Here is a 14,876-nt window from a genome sequence, read left to right as displayed (position 1 = left end):
TTCATATGAAACTTTTACAAAATGACCAAAATACCACCGATTTGCCTCTCGGGTAGCTGCGCTTGTTTAAAAGTCGTTGGCTCGACATGGACCCCAATGATTTGTCAATATTGGTACATTGGGTCCATTAGTTACTCTACTTCCTCGTTCTTGACTTCAAATTCTTCATAATAAGGCTTCAAACGATGCCCTTTTACCTTAAAAGTCTTCCCGGTTTTCTCACTTATGATTTTATTGCAAGATGCTCAAAAACATTAGTAACAACAATGGTCCCACCCAATGGGGCCTTAATTTTCTAGGAATTAACTTAAAACAATAGTGGTAAAGCAATATCTTTTGTCCTTTAACAAATAGTTTGTGAGAAATCATTTTATCATGGTATGCTTTTGTCTTTTCTTTGTAAAGAACTTCATTCTCATATGCTTCATTGTGGATCTCTTCATGTTCTTGTATGTCAAGCTTCCTTTTCTTTCCCGACTCATCTATGTCCATATTGAATTCCTTAACCGTCCAATAAGCTTTATGTTCCAACTCCATAGGTAATCGACATGGTTTCCCAAAAACAATACGATATGGAGACATTCCAATTGGAGTCTCGAAGGCAGTGCAATATTCCTAAAAAAGCATCATCGAGGCGATTACTCCAATCTTTCCTTGTTGTATTCATAGTCTTCTCCAAAATACCCTTGATTTGTCGATTTCTCACTTCGGCTTGTCTATTCATTTATGGATTGCATGCTGTGGAGACTCTATGAGTAACACCATATTTCTTCAAGACACTTCCAAGCATACAATTGCAAAAATATGAACCACGATCACTGATTAAGGCTTTTGGAACTCCAAATCTGGAAAAGATGTTAGCCTTCACAAAATCAATCACAACTTTTGAATCGTTAGTACGGGTGGCTCTAGCTTCCATCCACTTAGAGACATAAAAGTATGTAAGTAAAACCCGAAGACGATGGGAAAGGACGCATAAAATCAATATCCCATACATAAAAAATCTCACAAACTAAAATGGGGTTAAGGGGCATTTGATTCTTTGAGCTTAAAGAACCCATTTTTTGATAACTATCACATCTTGCACAAAAAATATAAGAGTCATGGAAGATATTCTTTAAGACTTTCCTTGTAGTTCTTTGAGGACCAAAATGTCCTCCACAAGCATAAGAGTGACAAAATGCTAAGGTAGAAGATACCTCATGTTGTTCAACACATCGTCTGCCCTTTTGGTCAGCATAATATTTCCATAATTATGGTTCATCCCATACGTAACTCTTGGCTTCTTTCTTGATTTTGTCTTTTTGCCAACGAGTCAAATCTGGTGGAAATTGATTTGTGCCAGATGTAGTTCACAATATCAGCATACCACGGGGCAACTTTTGCTGAAAACAGATTTTCATTCGAAAATGTGTCACGAATGGGAGTTAGGTCATTGGGAGAGACAAACCTACTAATATGATCAGCCACAAGGTTTTCTTTTCCGCCCTTGCCGTTGATTTATATGTCAAATTCTTGTATTATAAAAATCCATTAGATGAGTCTAGGATTTGAATCCTTCTTTTCAAGTAGGTACCTAAGAGCCGCATGATAAGAATAAACAATCACTTTATAACCTAACAAATATTGACGAAACTTTTCTAAAGCAAAAACAATAGATAACAGTTATTTCTCAGTTGTGGAGTAATTGGCTTGTGCACAATCATGTGTCTTTGAGGCATAGTATATGACATGAGGAACTTAATCTTTTCTTTGCCCCAACACTGCACCAACCACCTGATTACTAGCATCACACATTATTTCAGATGGTAGCTCCAATCCGGTGGTTGAAGTATTGGTGCTGAAATTAACAACTCCTTCAACTGATCAAAAGCGTGCTTGGATTCCTTGGAAAATTTGAATACTGCATCTTTATACATGATTTCACACATGGGACGAGCTATTTTGGAGAATTCTTTGATGAATCTTCTATAAACACTTGCATGGCCAAGAAACGAGCATATCTCACGAACACGAGTGGGATAAGGTAAAGACTTAATGATATCAATTTTTGCTTTGTCTACCTCTAAACCCTTAGAAGACACAACATGAACAAGTATGAGAACTTTATCAACCATAAAATGACATTTTTCATAATTCAAAACAAGTTTGGTCTCAATACATCTTTGCAAAATTTTCTTTAAATTACCCTAACATTCGTGAAAGGAATTACCATACACGGTGAAATCGTTCGTAAACACTTCAATGATTTCCTCAACATACTCTGAAAAGATACTTACCATGCACATTTAAAAAGTGGAGGGAGCATATCAAAGTCCAAAAGGCATCCGCCTATATGCACATGTTCCGAAGGGACATGTAAAGGTGATCTTTTCTTGATCCTCCGGTGCACGTGTATTTGGTGGAAACCGAAATACACATCCAAGCAACAATAATCTGTATTTCCCACTAACATTTTCAACATTTGGTCGATAAAAGGAAGTGGTAAATGGTATTTTCAGGTTGAGGCATTGAGTCTTCTATAGTCTATGCAAACTCTCCACCCATTTTGCACACGGGTAGGGACTAATTCACCTTGATCATTCTTTGTAACGGTAATACCTATCTTATTTGGTACAACTTGGACCGGTATTTCCTACTTACTATCCGATATAGGATAGATCATTCCCACATTCAACAACTTCATAATTTCTTTCTTCACAACCTCCATCATTGGAGGGTTCAAACACCTTTGAGCTTCTCATGAAGGCTTGTAATCTTCTTCCATAAGGATTTTATTCATGCAAAGTGAAGGACTTAAGCCTTTAATATCAGGTATAGTCCACCCAATAGATTCTTTATATTCCTTCACTGTAGTAACAAGCACTTCTTCTTCCTTAGTTGTCAATTTGGTGGAAATGATCATGGGTAAAGTCTATTTCTCTCCTAGATAAGCATATCTGAGATGCTTTGGTAAAGTCTTGCATTCCAACTCGGGTGCCTGCACAATAAAAGGAACAAGTTTCTCATTAGGCACATATAATTCCAGCTTTGGAACATCAAACGTTATCTTCTTATTTTGATCCATGCAAGCTATAATTTCCACAATCTCTTGATCAATCTTGAACTTTTTGGAAAGTTTTTTCACTCCATCTTTTTTAAGATTCCTGTCTAGAACTAAGGCTAAAACATCGAGATTATATAAATCAAAACATTTTTCGGTTAATGGCTCAATGAAATCCACAAATTTCAAAGATGAAATATTACTTGGATATCTCATGGCATCATAAATGTTAAAATTAATCACCTCACCATCAAATTCCATGGACAATGTACCATCATAAACATCAATTTTTATCTGGGCTATTTTCAAAAAGGGCCTTCCTAGAAGGATTGAACTCAAATTTAGTGAGTCTTCATCATCCATATCAAAAAGATAAAAATCTGCTGGAAATACTAATTCATTCACTTGAACTAACACATCCTTTAGCACGACTTTTGGATGTACTAGAGATCGGTCAACCAATTGGATGATCACCCCGGTCTTCTTCAATGTGCCAATATTTAAAGTTTTTAAGAATAGAATAAGGCAAAATATTGATAGAAACTCCAAGGTCTAGCATAGCTCATGGAACATGAAGGTTACCTAACTTGCAAGGAACCATGAAAACACCTGGATCCTTGCATTTTTAGGTAATCTTTTTTGTTACACCGCAGAAACATTCTCACTCACTTGGACAATTTCATTCCCTTTTAACTTCTTCTTAGATGTGCATAATTTCTTAAGGAATTTAGCATGACTAGGAACTTGTTTGATATAATCAATGAGAGGAATATTTACCTCAATCTTTCTGAACATCTCCATGATTTCATTATCTTTTCTCTCTCTCTCTCTCTCTCTCTCTCTCTCTCTCTCTCTTTGGCTTGTTTAATCTTGTAGGAAAAGGAGGAGGAGTAACTTTCACTTCAATGGGTATTGACTTTGAGGGTTCTTTTGATTTCTAATATTCTTTCTCTAACTCCATTTCTTCATCTTACTCAACCATTCTTGGACCTTCATATTATTTACCATTCCTCAAATTTATGGCACATGCATTATGCTTAGGATTTTTTTTAGTTTGTGCGGGTAGTTTGCCTTGTGACTCCAATTTACTCACAAAAGTGGCGAGTTGAGTCATTTGTTGCTCCAAAGTCTTGATACTCGCCTTGGTCTTATTTTGAAATGATTGAGTACTTGTGGCTAAAGTCTTGACAATGTATTCCAAAGACATTCCTGAACCGCTTGAACTACTTCCTTGTTGCATGTTTTGAGGTTGGAATTGAGATTGATGAAGAGGTTGATGGGGCTGGAAGTTTGGTTGGAAATTTGATTGATCATGCATTTGATTCAGAAATGGAGGTCTAGGTTGATAAGGTGGTGGCCTTGGCTGAAAATTGGTATTGGGTTGGTGCCAATTTAGGTTGCTTCTTGGCTGAAAGTTTCCTTATTGTTGACTAGAAAATCCCATGGCTTGAACCGACTCTATATCTTCTTGTAACATCGGGCACATATCAGTGGGGTTTCCAACTTGGGTACAAATACCACAAGGTCTAACTATTGTTGGTTGTACACCCTTGTCCTTAGCAAGCATCATCACAACTTTAGTCAACTCAGAAAGTTGACTCTCGATTTTTGCTGTAGAAATTTATTTCACTCCTCTTGGTGCATCACTGCACCATTCTTCTTTTTGAATTGTATGTTTGGACTCTTCTGCCATGTTCTTGATAACAGCTCTGATTTCTGTAGGAGTTTTGTCAGCTATTGATCCACCACTTGATGCATTAAGCAATCTTCTCTCCCAAGGTGACATCCCTTCACAAAAATACTACAGCAGTTGGTACTCTGAAATCCCATGCTTTGGACATCTTAAACATAATTTCTAGAACCGCTCCTAATAAGTATGCAAGGCTTCTCTTTTCTGTTTCTTTATACCTATAATTTCCCTGTGTAAAGCTGAAACTCTCATTTCAGGAAAATATTTGTCCAAAAACATATGTGCTAGCTCATTCCATGTTGTGACTGACCCCTGTGGAAAGTCATATAACCACTCTTTGATTGAATCTTGTAAAGTAAAGGGGAATGCCTTTAACTTGATTTGATCTTTAGTGACCTGATGTGGTTTCATTCCCGTACAAACAACATGAAATTCCTTCAGGAACTTGTGTGGGTCTTCATTCTCAAGACTGTGGAATGAAGGCAATAAGTGAATGAGTCCAGATTTGAGTTCAAAATTTATCGTGGTATAATTGATGCACAAAAGTTGTTGGGTAACATCTTGGGTAACCCATTGTCTAAAGGTTTGTTCAGGAGGTGGATTTGGAGGACCTTGATTGCCTCCATGGTTGTCTCCCATGGTAGGAGTAGGAATGGAGGTTTCAGGCTCGGTGGAATGAGTGGGTGAAGATGGTGGTGTGGAATTCTTGGATGTTTGAAAGATTTGATGAAGAAGCTCCGGATTGTTGTTGTTTCTTTATAAGTCTATCTTGTTTCCGTCTTTGCTTTGTATATTTCTCTATATCCAAATCAACTGGTAAAAGCTGTACGTGTGCGAAAAGATCTTGGCATAAACAATTAGTACTACCGTATCCCCGATAACGACGCCAATTTGTTTGGGTGTCAAACCAACAAATAAAGGGATAAAAGTAATAACAATAAAACACAAGTCACTGCTACTAAATATACTAAAGATAGTATAGAGTAAGCCGGGTCGGTCCACATGGATACATGACTTAATGTTTAACCATATTGTCACACAAATTCATTACCAATTGATAAAGTAAATGGGGGAGGGGGTTGCTAACATCAAATTAAACTTCATAACATATAAATTAAGACTAAATTTAGAATTTAAAAGACATTTCCGGTTTCAAATCATATTATTAAGCTCTAATATCTCAAAATTGACTAAAGTATTTTACTCAAAACATGATCTTTAAATAAAATTTCATTTAGTTGATAAAATCCAAACAATCTCTTAAATTAAATCACTAAAATACCTTAAGTTCATGCAATTATTACCAATAATGTCAAATATTTCTCATAGGCTCGGAAATATAAACATCTAATCTTTTATTACACTAACTTTTGATTCAAATGAAACCAATTAAGTGTTTTTTACCAATTACAAATCATAAAACATATACGAATTTCACAATTTAACTAACAACCATGATATGAACCCTAATTCATTGGTCAAGTGAAAAGAGTACAAATCAAGTATATAATGAAGATCAAATCAAATATGACTAGATAGAAACATGAAATTAAGTTCACATCATAATATATCTACAAGTATTTAAGGGTATAGAACCGAAAATGAAGGGAAAAGTTAGCCTCGCATGGCTAAATCAAATCACAAATTCAAAAAATTTAATCTTCAAACAAACTAAAAAATTCGAAATTTAAATGTTTCCAAAGTGCTAATTGACAATAAAATTGATGAAAATCGCTCCTTAAGAAGTCTTGATCGAAGTCCCTTCAAAAATGCCTAAAAGCCCTCTTTTAATCGAAAGTTACACATTCAAATTGAACTGCCAGATCACGTTACACGACCCGTGTAATGCCAAGGCATCGTTACATGACCCGCATGATGACCTGAGAAAATGTTATTTTTCCAATTATGCAACTTCTTCAATCTGGCTCCGAAAATTCTGAAATTTTACCAAGAGCTTCCCTCGAACATCTTAAGCATGATCCAATCTTCGAATCACCCTGAAACTGTTGGATTAGGTGTCTAAACCAATAAATAAATTGTTATATACTTGAACTATTGGCAAAGTCCTTTTAGGTTGCCCTCAAACCTGGTAATTGAATATGATGACTTTTAGAGAGAGAGACTGATTTATTGATTTATTATATGATTAATAAATAGAAATAAATGATTTATTAATATATTATGATAATAATATATTAATTAGAAATAATATTATTTTAAGAATTAATCATAAATTAATTAGAATTAATTTTGGGATTAGTTTGATTAATTAAAAATGCAGGGACTAAAGTTGTAATTGTTCAATAGTTGAGAAAACGAGGATTTCTAGAATAATACTAAGTTGGCCGGAATTCAGAGGCTTCCTTAGGGTTTCTGGAATATTCCATATAGATAATATGGATAATAAGGAAAACTAGATAATTATAAGATTGGATAATTACTTAATTTGAAATAATAGTATTATATTCAAATTAGGGTTATCTATGGTTTTCCTACTAGCTATAAATAAGGGTCCTAGAATTGTGATTTTCGGCCATCACTTCCCCTTAGAGCATAGCTGAAGTTATACATTCCTTCTCCTCTATCTTCAAATTTTCTAGTTGCTAGGGTTTGAGTGTGAACCATCAGAGACACGAAATTTCTGGTGCTTGCTTCCAAAAGCTTTTGAAGAAGGTTTTGATTAGTTATTTACAACAATAACTAAAAGGTATGTAAACCCTAAGCTTTTATGTATTTCAAAATTTCTAGGGTTTCCATAGGGTTCTTTTTTATGTTTATAGTTTATAGCTTTCAATAATGAAAACATAGATCCTATCAGGTTGCATGTGAACTTAAGGGTTAAGTTATTTTCCACCACATGAGTTTTGTAACCTATAAAACCCATCAGAAACATCCAAAAAAATAGTGAAAAGTATATAGATCCTCAATTTGTCCCAAAAATGTAAAATGAATGTAAAATTAGATTAAAATGAAATGCAATGCTATGAATAATCATGAAATAAACATGTAAAAAGGTTCAATTTATGCACCTAACACACCTCTAGGAATGGAGATTATTGATATCCTACAAACTCCTCCGTTACCATCATGGATTATAAAAAGATGAGTTCAAGCGTATGTAGATATAAGTTCGAGCAGACTGGATTCACAAATGCATGATTAAAGTGATCTAGAACCCAATAGCTTTGCATGTCTTTCACTATATAAGATTAATGGTTTTTCTTTGTCTCTCTAAAAGTACATGTAGGCATGTGTGTATTTATATGTGAAATTTGATGTGCATGTGTATGTTTATATGTTTTTAGGTACAGGAGAGAGAGATGGTTGGTTGTGGGCACATATTTATATTTAATAAAAAATTTAATTAAATAGAAAAAACTTTAAAAATATATGCAATTTAGTCTTTTTATTTTTCTGAGGGACCAAATATGTAACGAAACATGCTCAAAATGACTATTTATCCAAAAAGGAAAAATTAAAGGTTTAGACTTGTTTCCTGAAAAAATGCAAACCATAGGGACCATTTTGCAGTTTTATCTAAAAAAATCAACTTTATGGAAAACATATATTTTATCGTGTTAGTTGATGCATAAAATATATGTCTGTTTATATTGTTGGTGCCCTCATAATTTCTAGAGTCTCCCTCCATAATATTGTATATGACTATGAGGTTGCTCGAGTTAATTCTGTTTGAGTCAATCAATCAATCAGAGCTAACTTCTTATCAAACCCACTAGAGACACATCAGAGACTATAAGAACGAATCGAACCCAACTAATTGTGGTATCAAATGTTTTGAATATGACGGAGTCAGTTCGACCTCTTACCATATCCAATAAAAGACATCAAATAACATCTATCTTTTAGGATTTATGTTTGTATTGTATGTATCCATGTAGTTAAAGTGTTGTTATATTCACTAAAGAGAAACGTGGTTGATTTTGTTACATAACATGTCGAGCCACAATTTCTAATCATCAGGCATGTTTTTCTTTTGTTTTCTTCATGTCCTTTTCCCTAATCGCTGTTTTAAACGACACAACTAAAAAATTTATAATTTGCATATAGAAAAAATGACTAAAGATATCTAACATGCACTCATTGGATAATAAGTTTTCCAATTTAAGAAAGAAAAGTAAAGACCGCAAAGAATGAAAATGCTACATAAAATGTCTTATCTTAACCTAAAAACAAATCGTAAAAGTTTCCTATTTACTATATTTGTATTTGTAACGTCTAATTTTTATATTAAAAATCCTTGTGGTTATTAAAATTAAATTGTAATATAACTGATAGATTTTCTATGTATAATATGTTTCTGAAATTTTTATTGTATTATCTTTTTGTAAAAAAAGACGACGATTACAATTATTTTTTCCGTTCATATTAAAAGCTTAGATCGTCCTTAAATAATTAAAACAAAAATGGGCCACTAAAAAAAATAAAGAGATCAATAAAAAAATGCCAATTGGAGCCAAGAGCCACCACACCCACGTGAACTGTGGAGCAGGTGGGAGTAGTTTCCATTTGTATTATCTTCATTTAAAAATAAAAATATTTTTTCAAATTACATGTTCAAATATCTAGAATTCTAGATAAACCGTTTTGTTTCAAAATATTTATCAAAATATCGTCATGAAGCTATTAAGTGCAGAAATTTTCAATAGACGCGATGCAATCGAGCTACATCCTTCCTTTAATATAAGAAATTTGAAACAATTTAGATATAAAACCGTAAGCACAAAACTTAGTGAGTTCATCAAAATACCACATAACATACATAACGTGTGAATCATGTGGTCCTCTCATAGTCTTACAATCACTCAGTGCTGCAGTCCTCTTGCATTCTTCATTGTTATGGTCCTCCCATAATCTTCCGTGCGACTGTAATGGTCCTTCACATGGTCTTCCATGCTAAAGTCACAAAGATAGTCTAACAGCTTACATAATATAGTAAGAAGACTCACATCGCAAACGTATTCAATAGCTAACCAGCTCGTACAACCAAGAAATGGGTGTTACACACCACCTATTGAATTACACAAGGTAAACACTTAGTCTACCTTCTAAAACTAGCCACTTGACTAAAAGTCAAACCAGGTCAAAAAGTCAACAGCCAAAGTCAACACAAGTTGACCTCCACGTTTTGGTCAACCCATGCCCACGTCGTGGCTCTCCAATCTCAGTCGTGGTCATGAAGTGCTTTCCATGTCGTGGCTGTAGAGGTGAGCATTTGGACTGGAACGAACCGAAGCAGACCGGACCGGATTTTGGACCTGAATGGTTTCGGAGAATATTGTGGACCGTGGACCGGATGAGACTTACCGGGTCCAGGTCCAGGTCCGGTTTTTTCGGTTCTTGGACACGGTTGGACAGGTACAACTTTACATGCATAGAGTACAAGTCATTAAAACGCGTTTTTGAGTTTGATACAACTCGTTAAAACGAATATGTTGTTGGGTTTGATACGTTACAACTCGTTAAAATGAATACGTTTTTGGGTTTGATACGATACAACTCGTAAAAATGAATAAGCTTCCGTTTCTTGTACCCGTTTAACCGGTCAAACTTTGATTGTTTATACCATTTGTTTGAACTTTGAATCAAATAAGTTAATGACTTTATCATATTTCATTCATAACTAATCTAACTTTATCTATAATATTATAACTTGCAGAATTAATTTTCCAAATAAAGAACCTAACATATAAATCAAGTTCACCAACAAAGTTAACAATCTTAACACAAACACACAAAAGTAATTACCATAACACCAATAATCATAATTTAAAATTAATCCAACTGACAAGCGTCAGAATCTAATCTTCCATTAGCTTCTTCCCCATATCATTTTCATCTAAATCTAACATGTTTAAAGCTTCTGCAATCTCTACCTAAACACAAAATGAAAATGTTCTAAGTAATTAATAAAAAGTAATAATTGAAAAGTTGAAATATTTCAGTTTTGATATCCAAACTTTGAAAGATTGTAACTCATTGAATATAACACTAGAAACAACAAAATTATAGTATAAATTCATCTGCAAACTCTAAATTACATGTTGGAAAAAACCACATGTCAATCTGACTTAAAACAAATGACATATGCTTGTTTAAACAATTTCACGGAATACAAAATGGAAATTGTCAGAAAAGTCCCAATATTTTTTAAAAAGTTTAACTTTAGTCCCAAATTTTATTTTTTGAACAGAAAAGTCCCGATTATTTGATTTTACACGATAATATGTAGTTTCCAGTTAAAAGAAAAAATGACTTTTTTGTTAATTTGAGCCAAAATGGAATAATCGGGACTTTTATGTTCAAAAACAATTGGGAATAAATGAAACTTTTCCGAAAATATTGGGACTTTTATGCCAATTTCCCAATACAAAAGTTTAAATTTCTTGCTAAAAAAATAAAATATTTCAGCTTTGATATCCCAACTTTGAAGTATTGTAACTCATTCAATATAACACGAAAAACAATAAAATTATAGTCTAAATTCATCTAAAAACTCTAAATTACACAATGGAAAAAACCACATGTAAATCCGACGTAAAAAGAATGAGATATGCTTGTTTAAAGAATTTCACTGAATACAAAAGTTTAAATTTCTTGCTGAAAAGCTGAAATATTTCAACTTTAACATCAAAAACAACAAAATTATAGTCTAAAATCATCTACAAACTTTAAACTAAATGTTAGAAAAAATCACATCTCAATCCGACTTAAAACAAATGAGATATGTTTGTTTAAACAATTTCACAAAATACAAAAGTTTAAACCAGGTCCAAAACTGGTTTTACCCAGAAGCGGCCGGATCGGACCGGTTTTCATCAAATTCTAGAACTGAGAACCGGCCCTGGGGTCCAAAAAAAGGTCCAGGTCCGGTTGACCGGTCTGGTCCAATCCACGGGTCCAAAATGCTCACCCATGCGTGGTTGGCATACTGTCACGCCGTGATAACACCAAAATGAACCATCGTGAATCCCTCCTCCTCCCACGTTGTGGCAACCAACTCACCATGTCGTGGTTACTATCCTTGGACAGTTTAATGGATTGATTCCTAAATCCATTAAGCCCTAAACTTATATTTTCCAAAAAGCTTTTAGGGACTCCAAAGGCTCATAAAAATCCAAACTTTATGGACATGCACGTCCTTCATCCAACTGGGTCAAAATGGGCATAAATGGCGTCAAACTCCATGCATGGACTCAAAGTTGTAAAACTCATTAGATATGGACCATCAACCCACATTAGGATCCCAAGGATCAATAAGGTTGCAAACTTTAATGAATCCATCGACTCAAAACACCAATAACATGAAGGGTAAGCCACTAAACCTAGATCTAGAAGAATCCAACCAACAATATTGGAAAAAAGGAACTTACAAAGGTCGTTGGTTGCTTGATCCTTGCACTAAAAATTTCTTCTTCTTCCTTCAAAGAACACCAAAATCACCATAATGAGCTTAAACTTGCAAAGTGGAGGCTAGGGTTTAACAAGGGTCCTTTGGAGGTGATGTAGGTTGAGGGTGGGAGAATCCCTAGCCATCACTTCCTTTAAATAGGGCCTTAAGCCCAAAAATTAGAGTTTAGCTCATTTTTCGTTGCCATGTCGTTGCACACATGCTGTCATGTCGTGACACACATGCTTCCACGTCGTGGCAACCTTTAATGAAATATGTGTCTCATGGTAATTTCCACGTTGTGGTGATCCCTTTACCACGTCGTGGCCAACCTCAAATCTCAAAATTATGAAGTTAAAAATTCATACCAAAAAGAAAGCGTTGCAACTCTCCCCACTTGAATCAGATTTCGATTTCGATATCCGCAGTTGCAAACAACTCATGATAATGCTCCCTCATATCCTCCCCGGGTGCCCAAGTCCATTCGGAACACTTCCGGTGTTGTCAACAAACAACCCAATAACTTGAAAACACCCATCTGCAACACTATCATTCTTCCCAACTGTAAGACCCAACTTACAGTGAAAATTACTCAAACTAGCTAGAAAACTCTCATAACTCTAACTACAAACCAACTCAATCATTGTACTTCATAAGGTCGTGAACCCATCAGTCTAACTCTAGAGACCATACCCTAAGACTGATGATCATCCTCTTATCGTACCTACCCCTTGTCGCTAACTAGGATCACCACCAAACCATACGAAATGAATTCCCAAAATATCCCGATCGTGGATTTCAACAAATCCCAAATACATAATTCCTGCCCAAAAGACCTCAAATGCGCACTTGACTTCCTGCAAATTCATCACTAACCCACCGCTCTCATGAGCTTAATAATGGTCAATCCAAGAATCTCACGTTGCATCCAAACTCCCATGCCAGCTTAGGTGTACAACCACTAGACAAATCCTTCAAGACATTTACAATGAAATTTAATACCCAAAGTTTCAGAACCAATACCCAACATTGGTAACAAAACTCCTTCTAAACAACCCACAAGCAAACATGGGTCCACAGATGCAAACATTCAGCAAACGACTTCCGCTGCACAACCAATACTTCTAACAAACAAACTTTTACTATTCACATGATCCAAACCAGTTGGTCATTGATCTGCTTGACTCCCTAAAAAGTTCTAACACCCAACCATTCCAATAAGACTAACGATCCAAGATCTAAGAGTGCCAAACAAATGACTAATGGACCCCACCCATGAAATTCATATAATCATTGGTTCACGATACGCTGTGACACAATTCAACCACACTAACCAAAAGAATTCACAAATCTGATTTGACGATGAAACGTACACCCACACATTGCATTTAACCAAACTTGAGAGAAACTGACTCCTTACTCTAAACTCGAAGGCTCTAAGGTTGTGCCCGACAACCTGTGAACAAACCGATCATGTACATCAACACCACTCTAATACCCCCCCCCCGGAGCCTCAACGGAAGCACGAATAAACAAACAATGACATGTCTAATTTGACCCATTTGAATGCTATGATCCAACCATGGACTTACAGTCACTTCCGGCCTATTTTAGCTAACGGTCCCTTTCATCCCGAGTGAATGCTATGGGCCAAATCGTAGTCTTACAACACTCCTGCAGTTACCATGGGCTCCCCCATGGTCTTTCAAACAAAACAACACGATAACAAGCATGAACTAACACGAGTTGGACCCCTAGCGTTCGGGTCGTGCTTCGAACCTCAAAGCCTTAATCAGACAAGAACATGTAGAAAGGCCCTCACACAAATCTCGACCTGAGCCTAGAAACTAACTAAATCTTGCGCCGCTACAGATTCTTTAAGCCTTCAGACGAGATAAACTTGAATCTTCAACATCTGCTTCCTTGGTCATTAGCGCCTATTGGACAATGTTTCCTTGCATAAATTCCATCCTTTACAATGACCCGGATCCGCTGCCCTCTAAACTTAAATATAGCCCTCGAAAGAACTCGTAATCTTCCGATCTCGCGACCTAAAAGTGGCGACTCTCCCCTAATTAGAATTTGCTAGACCCCGGATACTTCATAGCCATAAAAAAATCAGGTCAACCCATATACTACACCATTTGGTTCTTAACCACCATATCCATTATTCAAAATGTAACAATTGCGAATTTTGGCACCGATCGTTATTTACGAAAAATGACTAACGTCAAGGATAATAAGCTTAATACATAATATATATCAATATATGATAAAAATATAAAGTATCTGTTGTGACAAGCTCTACAGGGGTTTGGATGCTGGTTGATGGATCTGTCCTGGAAGTTTTCCTAAGAACACAACACAGAAGAATCATTAAAGGGTGACCGGGTGTTCTCCCGGGACGTCGCTCCGACGCCTGTCAAGTCTGTTGGTTTCCAAGCGAAAACGGTGGAATATTGCTTCAGGAGCGCTACCAGTCGCGCCCTGGTCTCGATAGATAGGTGAGCGCCAATTCGAACAACTTGTTCTGGGTATTCCATGTTTATTTGATGTCGTTCGATGGAACATCCCTCCTTTGACTTCTTTGGTGCTCGCACCAACTCGGGAGCGCTATGTTCTGGTGGCAATGTTGTGCCCTGGTGTTTGTGGCGAGGATCGTCGCTGATCTCTGGCACGTGCTAAATTTAACTATGCCATGGATCGTCGATGGTACGAAGTGTAGTAAGGAGATT

This window comes from Lactuca virosa, chromosome 5, assembly GCF_052849685.1.
Source record: "Lactuca virosa cultivar CGN04683 chromosome 5, Lactuca_virosa_CGN04683_v6, whole genome shotgun sequence".
Taxonomy (NCBI): Eukaryota; Viridiplantae; Streptophyta; class Magnoliopsida; order Asterales; family Asteraceae; genus Lactuca; species Lactuca virosa.
This window is presented reverse-complemented; position numbering follows the sequence as displayed.